Source organism: Eretmochelys imbricata, chromosome 9 (genome assembly GCF_965152235.1).
Source record: "Eretmochelys imbricata isolate rEreImb1 chromosome 9, rEreImb1.hap1, whole genome shotgun sequence".
In the NCBI taxonomy this organism is placed as follows: Eukaryota; Metazoa; Chordata; order Testudines; family Cheloniidae; genus Eretmochelys; species Eretmochelys imbricata.
The window spans coordinates 11,896,701-11,915,988 of NC_135580.1; the positions used below are offsets into that span (position 1 = coordinate 11,896,701).

At 41.5% G+C, this 19,288-nt stretch overlaps 1 protein-coding gene across 5 annotated transcripts in view; it reads right to left on the bottom strand.

Moving 5' to 3' along the window:
- Nucleotides 1-16,882, bottom strand: part of PIK3CA (phosphatidylinositol-4,5-bisphosphate 3-kinase catalytic subunit alpha) — a 78,866-nt gene extending 61,984 nt beyond the window's left edge. For 2 of the 5 annotated variants that reach the window (XM_077827044.1, XM_077827039.1), the window contains exons 1-2: nt 16,490-16,882; nt 8,692-9,118 (exon numbers count right to left, since the gene is read on the bottom strand). The gene's annotated coding sequence lies outside the window, so the exon portion shown is untranslated. Of the gene's footprint in view, nt 1-8,691; nt 9,881-16,489 lie in introns of those variants that run through there. The other 3 variants (XM_077827041.1, XM_077827042.1, XM_077827040.1) reach the window with 3 other exon arrangements.
- Nucleotides 16,883-19,288: the final 2,406 nt, after the last annotated feature.

Genomic DNA, 19,288 nt, shown 5'->3' on the forward strand with positions numbered 1-19,288 from the left:
TGAGATTTTGGAACCCAGACAGTAAACAGAATCTTTCAAAACAGGAAATGCTGGCACACATACACAGTGGCAAGAAAAAAAACAGTAGAAAGAAAGTTCAGATATAGGTGTTGTGGATTTTATTCCATTCTGCACCTTTACGCAGTATCTATAAACAGGAGTACTCCAAAATTAAGTTAGGGGAAAAACACTAACCCAGGAATTTTTGTCCCATGTGTATGCACTGGGAGGGTACGCATGAATTGTGGTTAGCTTTGTGGTCAGTATCCAGGTTAACTTAGCCTGGGTGTGAGTAGCTATGCTGCAAAGTCAAATTCTTGTGTCCTCAGGACATTTAGGGGTGCAGTCCTCGATTCCTTGTGCTGCAGCGGAATGGGAGTGCTGGCTGACCTTTCTCCTCAGCAGAGTGTTAGTAGCTACTGCCAATTTTACCTACTCACTACAGCTGGTTTCCGTGTTATGGGGAGTTCAGAGACAGAAGCTCTCAGCAGGCCCCTGCTCTTGAGACTCATAGAATTAGAAGAGACTTCAAGAGGTCATCTAGTCCAGTCCCCTGCACTCAAGGTTGGACTAAGTATTGTCTAGACCATCCCTGACAGGCGTTTGTCTAACCTGCTCTTAAAAACTCTAATGATGTTGTGTAATCTCCCTTCCTAGGCAATTTATTCCAGTGCTTAACTGCCAATTAGGAAGTTTTTCCTAATGTCCAACCTTGCTGCAATGGCCTTCTTGTCCTATCCTCAGAGGTTAAGGAAAACAATTTTTCTCCCTCCTCCTCTTAACAACCTTTTATGTGCTTGAAAACTGTTATGTCGCCTCTCAGTCTTCTCTTCTCCAGATTAAACAAACACAATTTTTTCAATCTTCCCTCATAGGTCATGTTTCTAGACCTTTAATCATTTTTGTTGCTCTTCTCCGGACTTTCTCCAATTTGTCCACAACTTTCCTGAAATTGTGGCACTCAGAACTGGACATAATATTCAGTTAAGGCCTAATCAGCACAGAGTAGAGTGGAAGAACTACTTCTCCTGCTAATACATCCTAGAACGAGGTTTGCTTTTTTTGCAACAGTGCTACACTGTTCACTCATAGTTAGCTAGTAATCCACTCTAACCCCCGATCCCTTTCCACAGTACTCCTTCCTAGGCAGTTATTTCCCATTTTGTATGAGTGCAACTGATTGTTCCTTCCTAAGTGAAGTACTTTGTGTTTGTCATTATTGAATTTCATCCTGTTTACTTCAGATCATTTCTCCAGTTTATCCAGATCATTTTAAATTTTAATCCTATCCCCTCCGTTTGGTATTGTGCACAAACTTTATAAGTGTACTCTTTATGCCATTATCTAAATCATTGATGAAGACACCGAACAGATGATTGGTAGCTGCATACCCAGTCTAAAGCCCTCACAACCTGAGCTTGGTGACTTCTCATGAAATGGCTGCCCCAGGCACTGACAGAACTAAGATCCAGTCCCCAACCTTAATTACAATAGTAGAAGATGGATGAAAAGCTATGAGAAGGGGAAGGGGTAATAAAAGTAGCAAAGCTAAACTAGCAGTGTTGTGGCTTTCCCCACATACTGACTTCCCACTGGTGCACAACCCTCACAAGTCTTCACTGGGAGGTACTGTAATCACTGAATAAAGAGCAATCTGTATCCTGATTATTTTTATTAATGGTAGTATTACTGTAGCATGTCAGAGACCCTGCCATGGAGCAAAACCCCATTGTGCTAGGTTCTGTACAAACACAGAACAAGAAGGTCCCTGATCCAAAAAGCTCGCAATCTAAGTATAAAACAAAAGACAACAGATGGTTACAAACATGGGAGTACAAGACAGACAGATAGACAGACACTGGTCAACGTTATAGGCAGTGATATCAGCACAATGGCGAAAAACAACAGTTGTCAAGTTTTTTTTCTGTCAGCATCACAGAAAAGAGGAGAGTTTAAAGAAGGGATTCGAAGAATGATAAGGTAGCTCTAAGACTGTTTATGAGGAGCTCTTCCAAAGTATGAGAGGCAGCACAGGAGAAAAGCATAAGTGCTTGTTTGAAAAACTTAACAAGTGGATGATGAAGGCTGGCAACATGAGCTGACAGTGAATTTGAGAGGATCGGTAGGGTGGGGATAGACTGTAAAGGCCTTGGAAATGAAGATAAGCAGCTTATATTTGATGCAATAGAGAAGGCGGTGGCTATGGAGGGACGCAATGAGAGTGGAGAGGAGGGATAGCTCAGTGGTTTGAAAACCCAGAGTTGCGAGTTCAATCCTTGAGGGGGCCATTTAGGGATCTGGGCCAAAAATTGGGGATTGGTCCAGCTTTGAGCAGGGGTTGGACTAGATGACCTCTTGAGGTCCCTTCCAACCCTGATATTCTAGGAGTTTATGAGTGGTATCACGGTCAAATCAATGGGCTCAGAAAATCATCTTTACAGCAGCACATGAATGGACATGAGCAGGGCAAGGCTGCACATGTCAAGGTCAGAGAAAAGGATATTGCAGTAATAGAGACACGAGATCAGAGCCTGGACAAGAGTTTTAGTTGTGTGGATGAATAGCAAAGGCTGTCTTAGATACTATGCAAAAAGATTAAGGAATATAAGACATAGCCTGAATGCAAGAACTAACGAATAAAGTGCAGACATTTATATTTGTGCATATGTTGCATCTCCAACTACTTGTAACTGGAGAAAGAGAAAGGGTGGGACTTCTTGTACCCTCTCACAACAAGGGTGCTCTGCAATAAGTGAAGGGCCATAGAAACTGAAGCACCAAGCAGTTATTTCTTCTTATGTGCTTTCAGTTTCTTCATGGTACTGTAGGTTCTGCTGAGGGACTGTCCTTTGCTATAACCAGAAACAAAAGATGACAAGAATTAACCAGCATTTTCAGAAGTGCTCTCAAGCAGTTCTAGCAAATTACAAAACATGTTCTGCACTCAAAGAGTCAAATAGTTCCTATAGTGTGAGGGGATCTCCAGGCCCTCAAGGAATTCATATTCTGAAGTAACAGCCTTCCTGTGACTAGGTCATCAGAACAGTGGCAGGGAGTTTTGAGTAGCAGTCCCCAAAAGGGAAGAGACAGGCAAGCAGTGAGCTAAACTAAACAGAATCCTAAAAGGGGAGAAGATTTCAGACAGTAAATGATTCTTTTTATAAATTAAAGGCATAACATGATCCAATGGCTAGAAGTTGAAGCTAGGTAATTTTTCACCTTATCTGTAGCCTAAGTGTAATTAACTATTGCAATAATTTACCAACAGCTGTGGTGGATTCTCTATCACTTTAAAATCAAAACTGGTTGTCTTGCTAAAAAATATGCTCTAGCTTAACCAGAAGATACGGACTTGATATACAGATTACTGGGTGAAATTCTATTGCTTGTGCTACACAAGAGGTCAAACGAGATGAAAAATTCTTGAGTAAGCTGAGCCACTCTGATTGTTTCCTGGTGAACTGGCTATCCTGGGAACATAGGAGGAATTGTAGGAAGGCATTGGAGGACTACCAGTAGTCAAGTCACTGCAAAGTAAGGAAGTTACCGTTCTAAATGGAAGCCTCACTTGGGCGTTAGCCTACAGCCCCAGATAAGCCAGCTAGCCCTGGTTGAAAAAACCACTAAACTCAGATGAGAGAGTTGTATGTGTGCCGCTAAAAGGTGTGCAATAGCTGCTGTTTGTCAGCAGGAGAGAGCTCTCCCGCCGACAAAGAACTTCCACCCCCAATGAGCGGCGGTAGGAGAGCTCTCCTGCCGACAACGTGCTGTTCACACTGGTGCTTTTCCTTGACAAAACTTTTGTCTTTCGTGTGTGTGTGTGTGTGTGTGTGTGTGTGTTTAATACCTCTGAACTTGTCATTCAGTTGCCAGTGTAGACAAAGCCTCAGAGAGGGTTAAGGCGCAACACCTGCATAAGAGCCTATATTAACTCTGCATGGATGATAAATCCTGAGAAATCTTCCCTCTCACTACATAACCAAACCTAAAAAGCTAACCAATATTTGAGACTTCTTGAATTGGACTTTATCTACCTCCCTGCCCTACACTTCATAAAATTAAGTTTGAGACAAACATTAAACAGGATAAACGTATTTTCCCCATAGGAAGAGTGCTCCCCAAGGTTCTGGATCCATTATAAGGGGATGTTGTCTTCTAAATTGACATATGCAAATTGTTTAAAATATTTGGGGGTGGAGAGGGACATTTATTTACAACCATGTATAAAAACAAGAACCTTGACAGAACAGTACTGGAAGGTGCAGTTAATATTCTGCCCTTTAGTCCAATTATAGCTAATAACCTTCCACACACCCCTCCAACACTGCTTTCCGGAAGCATCAAACACCATTCGTAAAAGTTGAGGACTAGCTGGCTACCCCTAATAGAGTTCAGTGGGTCCACAAATGTTATTTACTGGCATAAGACTGGAGGTATGATCCCATGCAACTCCACACAACCTTGTTTGCGCATGTGCATTCCTGGGCATCGTAGTGCCTCAGTAATAGATGCTGAAGCACTCATTTTTAGAAGCTTTCAACATAGCCAATAGCATGCTAACAGATGTTTAGCAGTTTGGACATCAATCACACTATATGCTACTTTCAATGTCGATGCTTCTATAGATGAGCCATGTACCCTAATTTATACCAATACTTTGAAAGAAGAGTGCTCGAGAGTGAAGCAGCAGAGGTTATCTATCATAGATGGCACATACAGCTACCTATTTAACCAGCAGGATCTAAATGTTGAGACTCCCCTATATACAAACAAGACCTATGACCAGATGAAGTTCAGAGTTTTGAACCAATTTTACTTTACATTTGTGAAATGGGATAGTAAATGAACAAGACTACTTTTCTTTGTGAAGAGCTTGGCCCATTATTACAGTAATTGCCTACGCGTATGTGAACTGCAATCACTATGGACAAGCGCTACTGCTTTGTGGACACTGGCTAAAAACAGAGCATTACTCATTGGAACATGTGGTTGGTGTGGTTAAATCAACAGCTGGCACTTAAAAAAATCTGATTAGAAGAGGTCATTGGTATTAGGGTCCCAGAGATAATGGAAGAAGCACGAATGGGGATTTAACAACTGTGGTCAAGCTACAGACCTAACATGTCCACCTTGTGATGCTGCTATTCTGCAATACAGACAGTATTGATCACCCAAAGCCAGTTTCCTGGTGTCAAAGGCTGTTGGCTGGGCAGAAGTCATGACAGTAGTCAGATTTGCATACAAAGGCCAGAACGTCAGAGTCATCCCCATATGCCAAAATAATTGAATTGTACTTCTGCTCTGTCAAAGCAGATGATCAGCAGGGGCCCTGCATAATAGAACTACTTTTCCTTCACACACAAGCACTGAGAAACAAGCTGTGCTTTAGCTATTACCTCAAAACGAGTCAGAAGATGGTAGAATGTGCCATTGAAAGGGAAAATTGGAGATGGCACTTGCACAAGAGAGCTGATTAATATGAAGGCCTCTGAAGTCTGTAGCAAGTAGGACTTAAATTCCATTCCTCTGTCACAGACTGCCTTAGCGTTCTTCAGTATCATAAGTTTTGTTGTTGTTTTTTTAAAAACCTAACTAATAAGTCACTGAAAAGTATTTTATATGTTGTTCAGTTTAATGCTGCCCACACCTGTCAAAATGCAGTTGTGACTGCAGTTGTGCTCTGGGGGGTGGGGTGGGGGGACAGCCCTGGACTGCCGCTGCTCATGGGGTGGAAGGCAGCCTGGGACTGCTGGTGTGGGGTGGGGCACAGTGATGCTGTTGATCTTAGGGCTGCCCGAGCTGCTCCGGCAGCCCTGGGGTCAGTCACACCTGCAAGCTGCAGAAGTCGCGGAGGTTCCAGAAAAATCATGGAATCCACGCCTTCCATGACCTCTGTGACAGACTCACAGCCTTAATGATTACCTATTCTTTTCATTCCCTCTAGGGCACCGGCATTTGTCTCTGTCAGAAGACAGGATACTAGGCAAAATGGACCTTTGGTCTGACCCCGTGTGGCCATTCTTATGATAACATGTAACTATCAGTGTAGGAGTTTTCAGCAAAAGCTACACATCTGGGCAGCTAGCTAAAGAAGGGTCGTAGTGTTTTCTGCCTTAGGATTAGGGGCTTTTAGCATGTAAGCAGGACAGGTACATCTTCTTTCCACACCTTAAAGAGGGGAAACTTAATATGGGATAGGAGCTTAAAATCATAATGCTCCACTGTATCCAACAAAAGTTCAGATTAGTACAGGTAGCATTCAAATTTCAAGTGGCAGTAGGCTTCCTAGTGAAAAGAAATTGGGAGCCAGGGAAAGGGTGATTGTCATTTAGAGCTACACACCAACTTTACACTGGTTTAGGTGAATGTAAGCTTCCATGTCTGGAAGGCATGATTCACAATCATAATGGATAAAATTCTTAGGCAGTGCTACATAATCTAGTATCATGTTCCACAGAAGAATAACTAGGGCTCTATTATTAAAGATGCTGCCCCCATAAATTTGTCTTTTCACAGAAAATATGGGCACTACAAAAAATTAATCACCAAGAATGCCTTTCAGTAGGAAACCATTGCTATTAAGGGACTTTTACAAGTCTCCAATCAGAAGGAAGCTTCAATGTAGGACATCCTTTGCCAGCAGTTTGTTACAAAAATCTTTAAAAAAAAACAGATAGAAGACTAAAGGTAATATAAGAAACCACTGACAATTCCCAACTGGGTGAAATTTAACACACAGAGTGCCTAAGAAAACTATGATAATCTAATTCTACTAGTTCTGTGGACTTAAGTGAGTTGGAATACTGCTTATGGAAGATTCCCACTGTGACCAAGTCTCACCGAGAGCTGTTTAAAAAAACCCCACATGCACATACTAGAACAGCAAGGAAGGGAGGAAAGATTAAGATTGTGTAATGGAGGAGATCCACACTAACAACTTTCAGTTGTACTTTAGTAATACATGAGATAAGAGTATAAGAAGGGCATGCAAAGTACATGTGGTGAAAGATGAGCTGAATCAGTTGTACCAAATCATTTGTCAATACATTCAAGCAGGTATCTGCTGGTAAGGCATTCCTATCTAACAGTAGCTTCTTTAGATAGCAGCAGAGAAACACTCCAGAGTTAGGAATAGTTTGCATAGCTCATTCATGAGGAAAACGAGAATCTCATTTTCCACTAGTTCTCATTTTCATCCTTCCTTGTCTCCTGCTGGAAGTTATGCTGTCTGTCTTTGTAGGTCAACGTGCTCCAAGGTCGACCTCTAGATTTACCTGGACAAAGGCTTGATGAGAGAGGATAGCTACACCAGTACTTTATCCACCATTTCAATCCATGTTTAAGAGAAAAACAAAAATGTTGTTAGAATAATTTTACTACATTAGGACTGAGCAGCTGCATCACAGAGAGGCATAGATCAGCATTCAAGTTGCACTCCCCCATCAATATCTGGCCTGGGGAACTAATGATCCAGCCAGCGGACCAAATTCAGTGATGAATCCTGGTCACGTGACACCTGAGGCACATTGCACATAGGCTAAGAAGAAGCTGCATCACAAGACAAACTAAACTTCTATGCAAGCTATGACTTTTCATTTAGAGTTGTTGTTTTGTTTTTTGAAACACTGAAGTGGAACTATTTTAAGAAAGCCAAATCTATTCTCTTAAAAACAAATTCCCCTAGGAGCTTAGTTTTAGGCATTTGCAAACATGTATCACTGGGTTCTTTGACCAGTACAAATATGCGTAACACCTCAATTCTAAATATTACTTTTATACCAATATGTACTCAAACATTACACACTAATCTTTGTAACTATGCCATTACAAGTGGCATCAGAGCTCTAGCAGATATTTCACTTGAACATATGCCCCCTCTGAGCTCCAGAATTAATTTATGAGGAAGCCGAAGGCCTATCCAATAGCTGTGATTATTTGATTGATACTCTCATTCAGTGGAAAAGGTTGGTATGTTCTCTTGGTACAAATAGAATGGAAGAGCATTTCCTATTTGGTGGCAAAACTGGAAGAGATTTTATTAAGGTGACAGCAAGTGACTGCAAAAAGATGAAATACAAGAGAGATCAACCATTTTAAGAATTTGTTTTTGACTACCCTATTAATGGGAACTTCCTCAATACACTGATTAGTTTTATTAGTGCCTGGGCCATGCATAGATGTCAGTGAAACCTATTACTCAGTTTAAGTATTTTTTTTTAGTATCTCATTTAAAAGCTTGACAGATTCAGAGAGAAACTTCCAACCCTGCTAGCAACCATTCACGCTTTCATGAGGACTACAGTTGTGGCACCTGGCTTTGAGGTTCCCAACCGAACTGACAATTTGCTTATAGAAACAGTTTGTAGATCAGATATAGGGTTGTGTGTTTTGCATTATAACAATTTAATGATCAGGCAAAGCAGATTTTAAAATCATATTTTCATCCTCCCCTGACTATTTCAGCATCAGGGAATTTCCACATTCAGCAACAGTGGCACAAACAGAAATCGGTTATAAAAAAGTTTGTGGTCAAGAGTGGGGTTAGTGCTTTGCAAACTTAACATTATTTAATGACAACCAAAAATCACAAATACACTAACAACTGTATAGGCTTTAAGTTAAATGCTGATTTACCTCACCATAAAAGCCTATGTAATAATTTTCAGAAGAACAAACAGTGCTGTTTAATACCTTACAAAGAAGGCTCCTCATCTCCAATCATCTGTTTGATAATCAACATTTATCCACTACTTATTGTTGCTCTCCTTGTGCCTGAAGCTTCATGTCCTCAGTCTTTTGTTCATTTTCATCTTTGGAGTAGCTGGCCTCATTCTTGTAGCAAGGTGAAGGTGAATTGCTTTCAAAAAGCATCAGAAACTTCAGTGTTTTGACATGCCAACATTAGATTAAATTCATCATAGACATGACAGGCCTTTCCACCCATGATCACAGTTACCCTCAGACTATCATGCCAAACCTTCATTGCTTCCATCTTCTCTCAACACTGCTAGATGCTTCTTGATGTTGTGCACAGTCTACTGATTGCACACCAGGAGCAAAAGTGAATTCAGTCTGAACTTGATTCCCTCTTTCAGCAGTTGGCAAAGAAGATCCTCAGCTGCTTGGACCAAGGCACACATGATCAATCAATTAAGGCATTCACCATGGTTATAAACACTGGCACAGAACTTCCCATTTATTATAAAGAACAAGTTCTTACACTGTGCAGGTATCTGTGTTTTATGGATCCATAATTCTAATTTATGATACCCTGCACTACAGGACTACTAGTCTCAGGAAAAATGGAAGTTAGGAAAACTAGCTAAATAGATTGAGCTGACATAGTTCAGGCTTTCCATCCATTCTAGGGAGAAAAGTATAAACTAATTTTAGCACCAATCTTTATCAATACCTTGACATTTGTAGTAAAGCTGATTTTGAAAAGCCTCTGCATGGAGAAAGACAATTCTCTCTGAAAGGAAGTCTAAATTAGATAAGTGTTTCCTCTCAATGTCTCCTGTGTGGAGGGAGCAGCCCAGAGCTATTACGGGCTAATTTTGAGCATTAAATTCATGAAGACTTCTAAAGCATCTTAATGCTGCAACTGTTGCAAGTACATTATTTGAGCACTAAGAGATAAAGCAGACTGGCTTGTCTTGTCCAAACTAACACTATAATATAAGGGACACTATTAGGAACAATTATGAAAAAAAGTCAAGTTTTAAGAGGTGTAAACGTTAGAACACATAAAACACTCAATATTTCTCCATTCTGGAGAGTGACAATGGAAACATCCATTGGACATTACTCTGTAAAAGAAATCGTTCTTCTCCCTGCAAAAGGAGTCATTCTACTGGCTAAATATTACGACCAATTGGCTCAACGTTCCAGGGCGTTTTACAGTAAGGCTTTGTCTAAACTGGAACCTGAACGACAAAAGTTTTGTAGTTCAGAGGTCTGGAAAAAAAAATCACCCTGAACTACAAAAGTTTTGCTGACGAAAAGTGCCAGTGTGAACAGCACTTTGTCAGCAGGAGAGCTCTCCTGCTGACAAAGCTACCACTGCTCGTTAGGGGTGGAAGTTGTCGGCAGGAGAGCTCTCTCCTGCCGACAAACAGCAGCTACACTGTGCGCCTTTTAGTGGCACGGCTGTAGCAGCACAGCTGTGTCACTAAAAGGTGCGTAGTGTAAACACAGCCTAAGTCTTAATCAATTAATCAAGCCATCTGTATTTGAAAGAAGTGTTAATAAAAGAGTTGTGATTTTACAAAGTAACCAGTGATAATTATAGCCCTTCATTAAAAGAACGCCTTCACACACAGAAAAGGAAAAATGCCAGAGTATGTTTTCTTCTGCATATTAGTTGTCTTTAGACATGTTTTGTACAAGTGTCTGTTTTTCCTGTGTAAGTGCTTGCTTTGACACAGTGTATTCCTGTTGTATCTCAAAAAGAGATTAAGAAGTACAAAATGTGTGTATATTTCTGCCTGACTTCACTGAGCTGGCTTCAACTTTGTGGTGGCGTAAGGAAGGTGGACATGAAAAAACTGGATGAATCCATAATCAATGCTTGATCCATCTGTTCTTAATCTGAATGTCTTTGGTAGAGGTTCCCTTTCTCTCCAGCTGCTAAATCATCTCTGTGGCAAATGAGACAGGAGCAAGTTTTGAAGAGATGGGGTTATGCCAAATTAAGGTATTTTCAAAGAGCTTCCTAGGGAAGGTTACCTACAAAGATACCCATCATGCCCCATTTTGAATAATATCATTTGAACACTCTTCTAGGATCTTGGTACTGAATATAAACATTTCCAGCAAATACACTTAATGCAAGTTTACCTGTCAAGTGCTTTTGCTCCTTCCTGGACTAGGAAAATGAGAAAGCACATAGAAGGGGAAGAAAAAAAGATGCAGCGGGGCTGTGGGGGAACAAGTTTTCTGAAAGTGTCAATGTTAAAAACAAGAGACCAGACCAATAATCTTCTAGATTAACATGTGCTCTGCCCACAAGAAACCACGCATCACTGCAAGTAATGAAAGCTCTTTGTAATCAGCATGACAGAAGGTTTTTTTTTTAAAATGAGAGTTTATATGGATTTTACTATATCCTCAAATACCCTGAATCTGTATGTTTTGATTGCTCCTATTTATCTATTAACTCCCATTTTACTAGCAATTTTGATTTTATAGAAGCTGTTCAAAATTTAACACAATAGATTTACAGTAGCAGTTTTAGGCTCTTTGTAAGGCATCATAAAGAGATTAAAAACAAATACAAACAAAATGTTAGAAAGCTATATTCTCAGTTCATTTAACATTTCATAACATTCAGGAGTACTTCACATACTTTAGAATAGAGTGCACACGTCACTATCTTCTATCCCAGAAAACATACTGGAGGAAGCAGAGGCACTAGTCTGTTTTTCCCCAATTTTTAAAATATGACACTGTCTTCTTATGCTTTTTTGTGAAGCTGGGGTTTTTTTGGCCTTACTTACTCACAACTTGAGGGACAGGGGAGAAGAAAAGTAATCTCCCGCCAGTTTTTTTTCTCCTTCTCCAGAGAAAGTATTCCTATCATCTCTTCTGGGCATTACCAAAGCTTCAACCTGCAACATTGCCTGGTGCATTTGTATTGTCTGTAGCTACACTAGATTTGACTTCTACAGGTATGGACATTGTTATGTCCAATACTACATTTATTTTATTCTTGTCAAGGACTCATATTGCTTATACAAAATACACGTTCAACACAACTGACCTTATACACCATACTAGCTCTCTTCTACCAACCATTGAACACAGCCAAACCCTCCACCACAATAAAAGTTTGTGAGCTATGCACATCGTTGTATCAAAGGGAAGACAAACCTCCTGAATCTCAAAATGCATTCATAGTACTATAAGTCTGAACTTTGACTTTTTACTTCTCAAATGTTCAAAGTTACAATTTAAGCAGTACTTTCAAATTAAATAATAATAAGACAAAAGTGAGAAGATTTCTGTTTAAAGCTGCTGATGTCTTTAACTTATGCCTTTGAAGTGTTTTTCTTCCCCAACAAGTTCAGGAGCATGTATTAATTATGAAATTTAGTTTTTACCAGCCCTTTTTTCCTAGAACTATGTAGTCAATACTTAGGACACAGATAGAAAGCCTATTAGTTGTTAGGAATGAAGGAAAGCCTTACAGTTAAGGTATGCATTAGAGCAAATCTACATTTCATTCCAGCTTTCCCACAGACTTCTTGTGTGACCCTGGGCTAGTTACTTCATCTTTTTGTGCCTCGGATCTTCATCCATAAAGTTGTGGTAATTTTCCCTTCCTTTCAGCTGTGTTATGAAGATAAATTTATTGATGTTTGTAAGATGTTTAAATTATTACTATAGCGCAGGTCCTATAAGTATCAGGCTGAAAACTGGAAGAAGCTGAACTGATTATTTCTGTGAATTGTTTTGGAAAAATGTGAGTCTTGTATGCAAAGTACCAGCTTAATTAATGAAAAAATGAAGCAAGTTGTCTGACAGATGTATAAAACCTTTGAAAATAGTGTTTGAAACAGAAACACTGACAACTACAACAGTAGTATTAGAAACTGTATTATAGCACAGACTTCATAAGACTACACATTTGAGTTTGTGGAGGAGTTAACATCAGGAAAGAAGTCCAATCCCCCCACCCCACCAAGGTGATTTTCTTCAGTTAAGTGGAACAACAAAAAGCTGATGAGTTGGATGACCCTGCAAGAGACACATTGGACACCACTGTCAACATTAAAACATAGCCGGAGTGATTTATATTCCTACGTTAGGCCTTCCAGCAACTTTCAGCATCATCTTCATCCAAGAAGAGTTTGTTTCTCTTCAACATGCAAAAAATGGCAATGATTAATCTAGGCCTAAACCATGGAAACAACCATAATTTAAGATGAGATTTTTAAAAATGTTAGCATCACCTTCAATATAGCACAACTAAGCAATTTAAGAAGCAGATACAGCTTTCTCCTAGATATGCTCTTCTGGACAGATTCAAATTCACAGGTCCACTATTAGATACAGAAGTGAAGAACAGGAAAATTTAAATGAAATGACATTGACACTAATCCACTATTCTGAATTAAACAAGAGAACTGACAATGACTAGAAGCATCCAAAGGGACAAATGTATTGTGCTTAATGCTACTGATTCTAATCTGAAAAGAAAAAGTATGAAATGCTGAATGTAAGTTGCTAAGAATGCAGAGGTAAGCAGATCTTTGCTAATTGCACAGACAATTAAAATAAAGACTAGAGAACATCTCAGGTCCATTCATCTTGAACTTGCCATATAGTGCTTAAATAGTGTGCCAAACCTTACTGAGAAAGCAAAATACTTAACAGTCCTAAGACATATTGCATAATTTCAAAAATTCTTCCATAGCCACAATCAACTTCACAGTTGGTTGTATTAGGGCTTGTTCACATGGAGACATTGACCACAATACATATTGCAAAATAAGCTATGCCACACCAGCTCCCCATTTGGGCACTATTCCCAAATAAAAATAACTTTTATTTCAGAATAAATTACTCCAGTTTGGAAGCATCCTAATTATTCCACAATAAAGTGATTTTATTCTGGTCAATTTCTCCATGTAGATAAACTCATCTTCCCAGAGACAGACTGTGTACTCTGAGGAAGTCTACATCCAATTGATGAAATCTGCACTGAGCTAGAGGACTTTGATCAAAACACCACATTACATGCAAAGATTCTAAAAGGACACACTAAGTTTACAAAAGCAACTGAAGGAGTTTCAGATCAGAGGCTAGTGACACTGACAGTCTCAATGGAAATTTAGCTTGATCTAATGAACAAACTAGAACCATACAACACACACACTAGTTTCAGAGGGGTAGCCGTGTTAGTCTGTATCAGCAAAAACAATGAGTCCTTGTGGCACCTTAGAGACTAACAAATTTATTTCGGCATAAGCTTTCGTGGGCTTTAACCCACTTCATCAGATGCATGGAGTGAAAAAAAGTAGGCAGGTATAAATATATAGCACATGAAAAGATAGGAGTTGCCCTACCAAGTGGGGGGGTCAGTGCTAACGAAGCGAATTCAATTAGGGTGGATGTGGCCCATTTCCAACAGTTGACAAGAAGGGGTGAGTTTCAGAGGGAAAATTATTTTTTGTCATGACCCAGCCACTCCCAGTCTTTATTCAGGCCTAATTTGATGGTGCCAAGTTTGCAAATTAATTCTGGTTCTGCAGTTTCTCGTTGAAGTCTGTTTTTGAAGTCTTTTTGTTGAACAATGGCCACTTTTAAGTCGGTTATTGAGTGTCCAAAGAGATTGAAGTGCTCCCCTACTGGTTTTTGAATGTCACAACTCTTGATGTCGGACTTGAGTCCATTTATTCTTTTGCATAGAATCTTTTCATGTGCTGTATATTTATACCTGCCTCCTTTTTTTCCCACTCCATGCATCTGATGAAGTGGGTTCTAGCCCACGAAAGCTTATGCCCAAATAAATCTGTCAGTCTCTAAGGTGCCACAAGGACTCCTGGTTGTTTTCACACACACGCGCACACACACACACACACACACACACACACACAGAATTTTCCCATTATTTGGCCAGGATGGCTCCTTCTGCAGCAAGAGCAAGGCCCTTGTACACATTTAAGTGGAATGCATCACGCTGCAGCCCTTTTTCTGGCTCCTCCAGGGCCTCCTGCTGAGGATCAGGCTGTATTCCCTCCACCCCCTACTCATATTTGCACGCCCCATCTGTGGGCCCCATAAAGTTGCAAGACTTCCTCCTGGCACCAGCCATGATTGCTATCTGCCAGACATGGAGAAGGAAGCTCAACAGGGGTGCTCTGACTGCGGAGCCTGTTTTCGCTCCCTTGTTGCTTCATGTCTCCAGGCAGAGTTCCTCTGGGCAGCATCCACCGACTCCTTTGAAGAGCTCTGGGACTGTCCAAGGTTCTTTGCTCAGTGTCTCCATCCAGAACCCCAAGGCTATTGGTTGAACCCAGAAAAGAAAGCTGACAAGCAGCTAACAGAACATGAGTTCATTCTCTTTGACTTTTAAACACTAAGAAATCCAGATTTGTACCCAAATCTGTTTACAAAGGAGCATATTGTATCAAAACGGTGGGAAAAATGTGGAACTAACCACAGCCAGGGTTGTTAATCTACTGTTGTCTGTTTTTAAGAGATCTGCATTCTCATTTAGACAGTTCAAAACGTTTTTAAGCTCATTTGGACTGGTTTGGTCTAAGTTTCATAACAGAGTAGATGCTGAAAAACTAAGTAGGTTGGTTTCTAAAAGCAGACACAAGAGTGTTATTAACAGTAATATCTAGCTCTTATATAATGCTTTTCATCAGTAGACGTCAAAGCACATTACAAATGAGGTAAGTATTATTACCCCAATTTTACAAGTAGGAAACGGAGGCACCATTACTTGCATGGTAGTAGCACCTAGGAGCCCTGTTACAGACCAAGAGCCCAGTGCTATACATCATGCGTAACTGAAAGGTGTTTCCTGCCCTGATTAGGCTTATCTAGTCAACAGACTGAGAATTCAGTTGCACTCTACCAACAGAAATAGAAGCACATCATTGTGGATGATGTATGCATTTTTATGTTTTAAAAATAAATACATTTTAAAAAGCAAACAACACACTATGGACTTTGAATTTCATTTAATAAAATCTGTTTTTTTTACTGGTTTTTTTTCTTCACTGTTGGAGAAGAGCCATTACCATCTTGTTAGCCACCAACCATTGCCATAAAGGTACATAAAAACACTACACATTAGTCAGTGTATTAAGGAAATATCTAAAGCGGACTATTAACTCAGCAGTTGCGCTATTTATTGTTCAGGTCCTGTGGAAAGGCATAAGATTTAAACTGAGAAAGTTGATTGAATTTGTGAGTAACTTAGAAACAACACACAAACACTTTTCAAAGATCAGTGACCTGAGTTCATCAGACTGAAGTACCACCCAGTGTAGCATCAGCCGGTGATGAGGTTTTATTTCTCTATTCGCCTATTATGCAGAAGGCAATATTTTCACACTGGCATTTTTTTTAAAGTTAGCTTGTAAACTCTTCAGAGCAGGGACCGGGTCTGTGTTTGCACAACAGAGTCCGATGCCGACTGAAAGCTCTGGGCACCATGGCGTTAATACCGGCACCACAGGAGCAGTCATCAGAAAATCAAGCAGCATGGCGTGGTGACAAGAAAAAAACAGCGTTATTAGGAGCACACAAAATTAGCGACCAATTAAGCCTCAGTTTCTTCATTTCCTAGCGCAGGAGCCGGACACATTTCCTAGCCCCTGAGCGAGGAGGCAGATCGATCCCACCCTGTGGGTTTAGCGGTGGGGTGGGGGAGAGGGCAGCAGCCCTGCCTCGCCCTGGGGAAGCTGCGGCGGCTCCCGCACGGCTCGGGGTGCCTTTCCCCCCGCCCAGCCCCTCTCCCCGGGTGACTCACCTCTGGCTCCCCGGTGCGTTCGGTTCCAGCGCCGAGGCGGGGCCAACTCGGAGGGGGGCGGGAGAGGCAGCCCCGCACCGGGGGAGGCGGCGGCCACGACCGGGAGCCGAGGGGGGGGGACAAACAACTCGGCCCCCCGCCCCCAGCCCTGAAGCTCCCCCGCCCGGAGCCTCCGCCTCCCCGACGGGCAGCGGGCAGCGCCCAGCGGGACCCGCACCCCCGCCGCCCCTTCAAGCCACCAAAGCCCGTCCTCGGGTCTCCGGGGCCCGGTGCGCCCTCAGAGCAGCGGACAGCGAGCCGCCGGCCCCAGCGCTTCCCCGGGCTCGCTGAGCCCCTCAGCCCCTAGGAGAGCCGCTTCCCCTCACAGGGAATAACAGGAAGGGAGCGGGGGTGACCCCGGGCGCGCACGGCCTCACCGGAAGTGATTAGAAAGGGGGGGGGGGAGCGAGCGAGACAGGAACGTTCAGTGCGCATGCGCGGAAGGGGCAGGGGCCTGGTGCTGCGGGTCTTCTCCTGCTGGTCTCCAGTCAAGGGGCGGGCACGCACCTGGAGGATGCAAAACACTCCCCTTGTATTGACTTGGTGCCCGCATCTTCTTTGTCTAAATCAGTGGCTCTCAAACATATTTACTAGCGACCCCTTTCACATAACAAGCCTCTGAGTGCGACACCCCCCCCTTATAAATTAAAAAACACTTTTTTACATATTTAACACCATTACAAATGCGGGCGGCAAAGCGAGATTTGGGGTGGAGGTTGACAGCTCACGACCCCCCTGTGTAATAACCTTGCGACTCCCTGAGGGGTCCTGATCCCCAGTTTGAGAATCCCGGTCTAAATCCTGGCGGGAGGGCATCAACACGGTACACAAAGTAAAAAATACAGTCAGGCCTCACTGCATCATCAGTGCTCCCAGTGATCTCATAGCCCGATGATACCATGGTCAGCAGAGGAAATGGGATTTGCTCACATGGCTGTGCTGTAGATGGACATCATAGCTGGGAGGGGCTTCGCCCCTGCTGACTCTGTCATAGTGAATGCCACATTTGTATGCATTTGCCACATGATAAACTGATTGATCTGACAGGTCTTTTTAGCCTCTGATCTATGTGATAGAATCTTCACTATCTCTGAGATGTATAGTCCTGGCCACTTCAAAGTAGTGGTGACCTCATCACCATTTGCTATCTTACCTGAAGCAAATACTCACCAGCAACCATACACCACACAAGAAAAACCTATCCTTGCAACAAAACCCGTTGCCAACTCTGTCCACATATCTATTCAAGGGACACCATTATAGGACTTAATCACATCAGCCACACCATAAGAGGCTCATTCACCTGCACATCTACCAATGTGATACATGCCATCATGTGCCAACAATGCCCCTCTGCCATGTACATTGGCCAAACCGGACAATCTCAACGCAAAAGAATAAATGGACACAAATCAGACATCAAGAATTATAACATTTCCAAAACCAGTCGGAGAACACTTTAGCCTCCCTGGTCACTCAATTTCAGACCTAAAAGTCGCAATACTCCAACAAAAAAACTTCAAAAACAGACTCCAATGAGAAACTGCAGAATTGGAATTAATTTGCAAACTGGACACCATTAAATTAGGCTTGAATAAAGACTGGGAGTGCATGGGTCATTACACAAAGTAAAAAGTATGCTAATTTCCCCCCTACTGTTACTCACACCTTCTTGTCAACTGTTTGAAATGGGTCATCCTGATTATTACTACAAAAGTTTTTTTTCCCTCCTGCTGATAATAGCCCACCTTAATTGATTGGTCTCATTACAGTTGGTACGGCAACACCCATTTTTTTATGTTCTCTGTGTATACATATCTTCCTACTGTATTTTCCACTGCATGCATCCGATGAAGTGGGTTTTAGCCCACGAAAGCTTATGCCCAAATAAATTTGTTCGTCTCTAAGGTGCCATAAGTACTCTTCATTTTTTTTTGCTGATACAGACTAACATGGCTACCACTGTGAAACCTGTCATTTGCTATCTTGTTCATTTATAAAACGTTTGTGGTAAAATCACAAGGTCCTCACTGCTTAAAAGTCATCTCTCTCTCTTTAGTAATTTATAACATTTCACTTGTATTTTGCGTTTTGATTTATTAACTAACAAAAACTGTGTGTACTTTGCTAATAATGTCAACCCAAGTATCTTTTCTGCACTTGGAAAGAAATGCTTTGAAATTGTTTTGATATTTTGAAGTTTCTTCTTCTTTTGTGGTTCTGATTGCTTGCTGCCATCTAGTGCAATCATGTGTGGAAGTATAACATTGTATAAGCATAATGTTGTATAAGGGGACATGCTGGATACATTGTATATGAGAGGGCATGCCAAAACATGTTACAAAGTATCTGAGGGAGCACACGTAGGGACAGTTAGCTTTTGAATGGAGAAGCAATTAAGATAGAGCCAGCACGTCTAAGAAACAGGCATCAGAATGGAAGGTGTGAAGGGCAATTAGTTAAGTTAACTGGAAGCTGTTAAAGGAGATTGTTAAGGGTGGCAGGTAATTGAAGATACGTGACTGGTCTCAGGGATCTCGAAGGGTGGTGACTAAAATCTTTTTCTTCTTTTGTCTGTAACTTCTCTGTAACTTGTTCTCCAAAAAACTGTATAAATTAAAAGACACAAGCCCCACTCGGGGGGCTCACTTCTAAATGTATTAGCAGAGCAGCTTTGCTAATAAAACAGAGTGGTCTGATAAATTGTGAGTCTGAGTCAAACTTTGACAATTTGGAGATTCCACCGAGATGGCAAGCGGC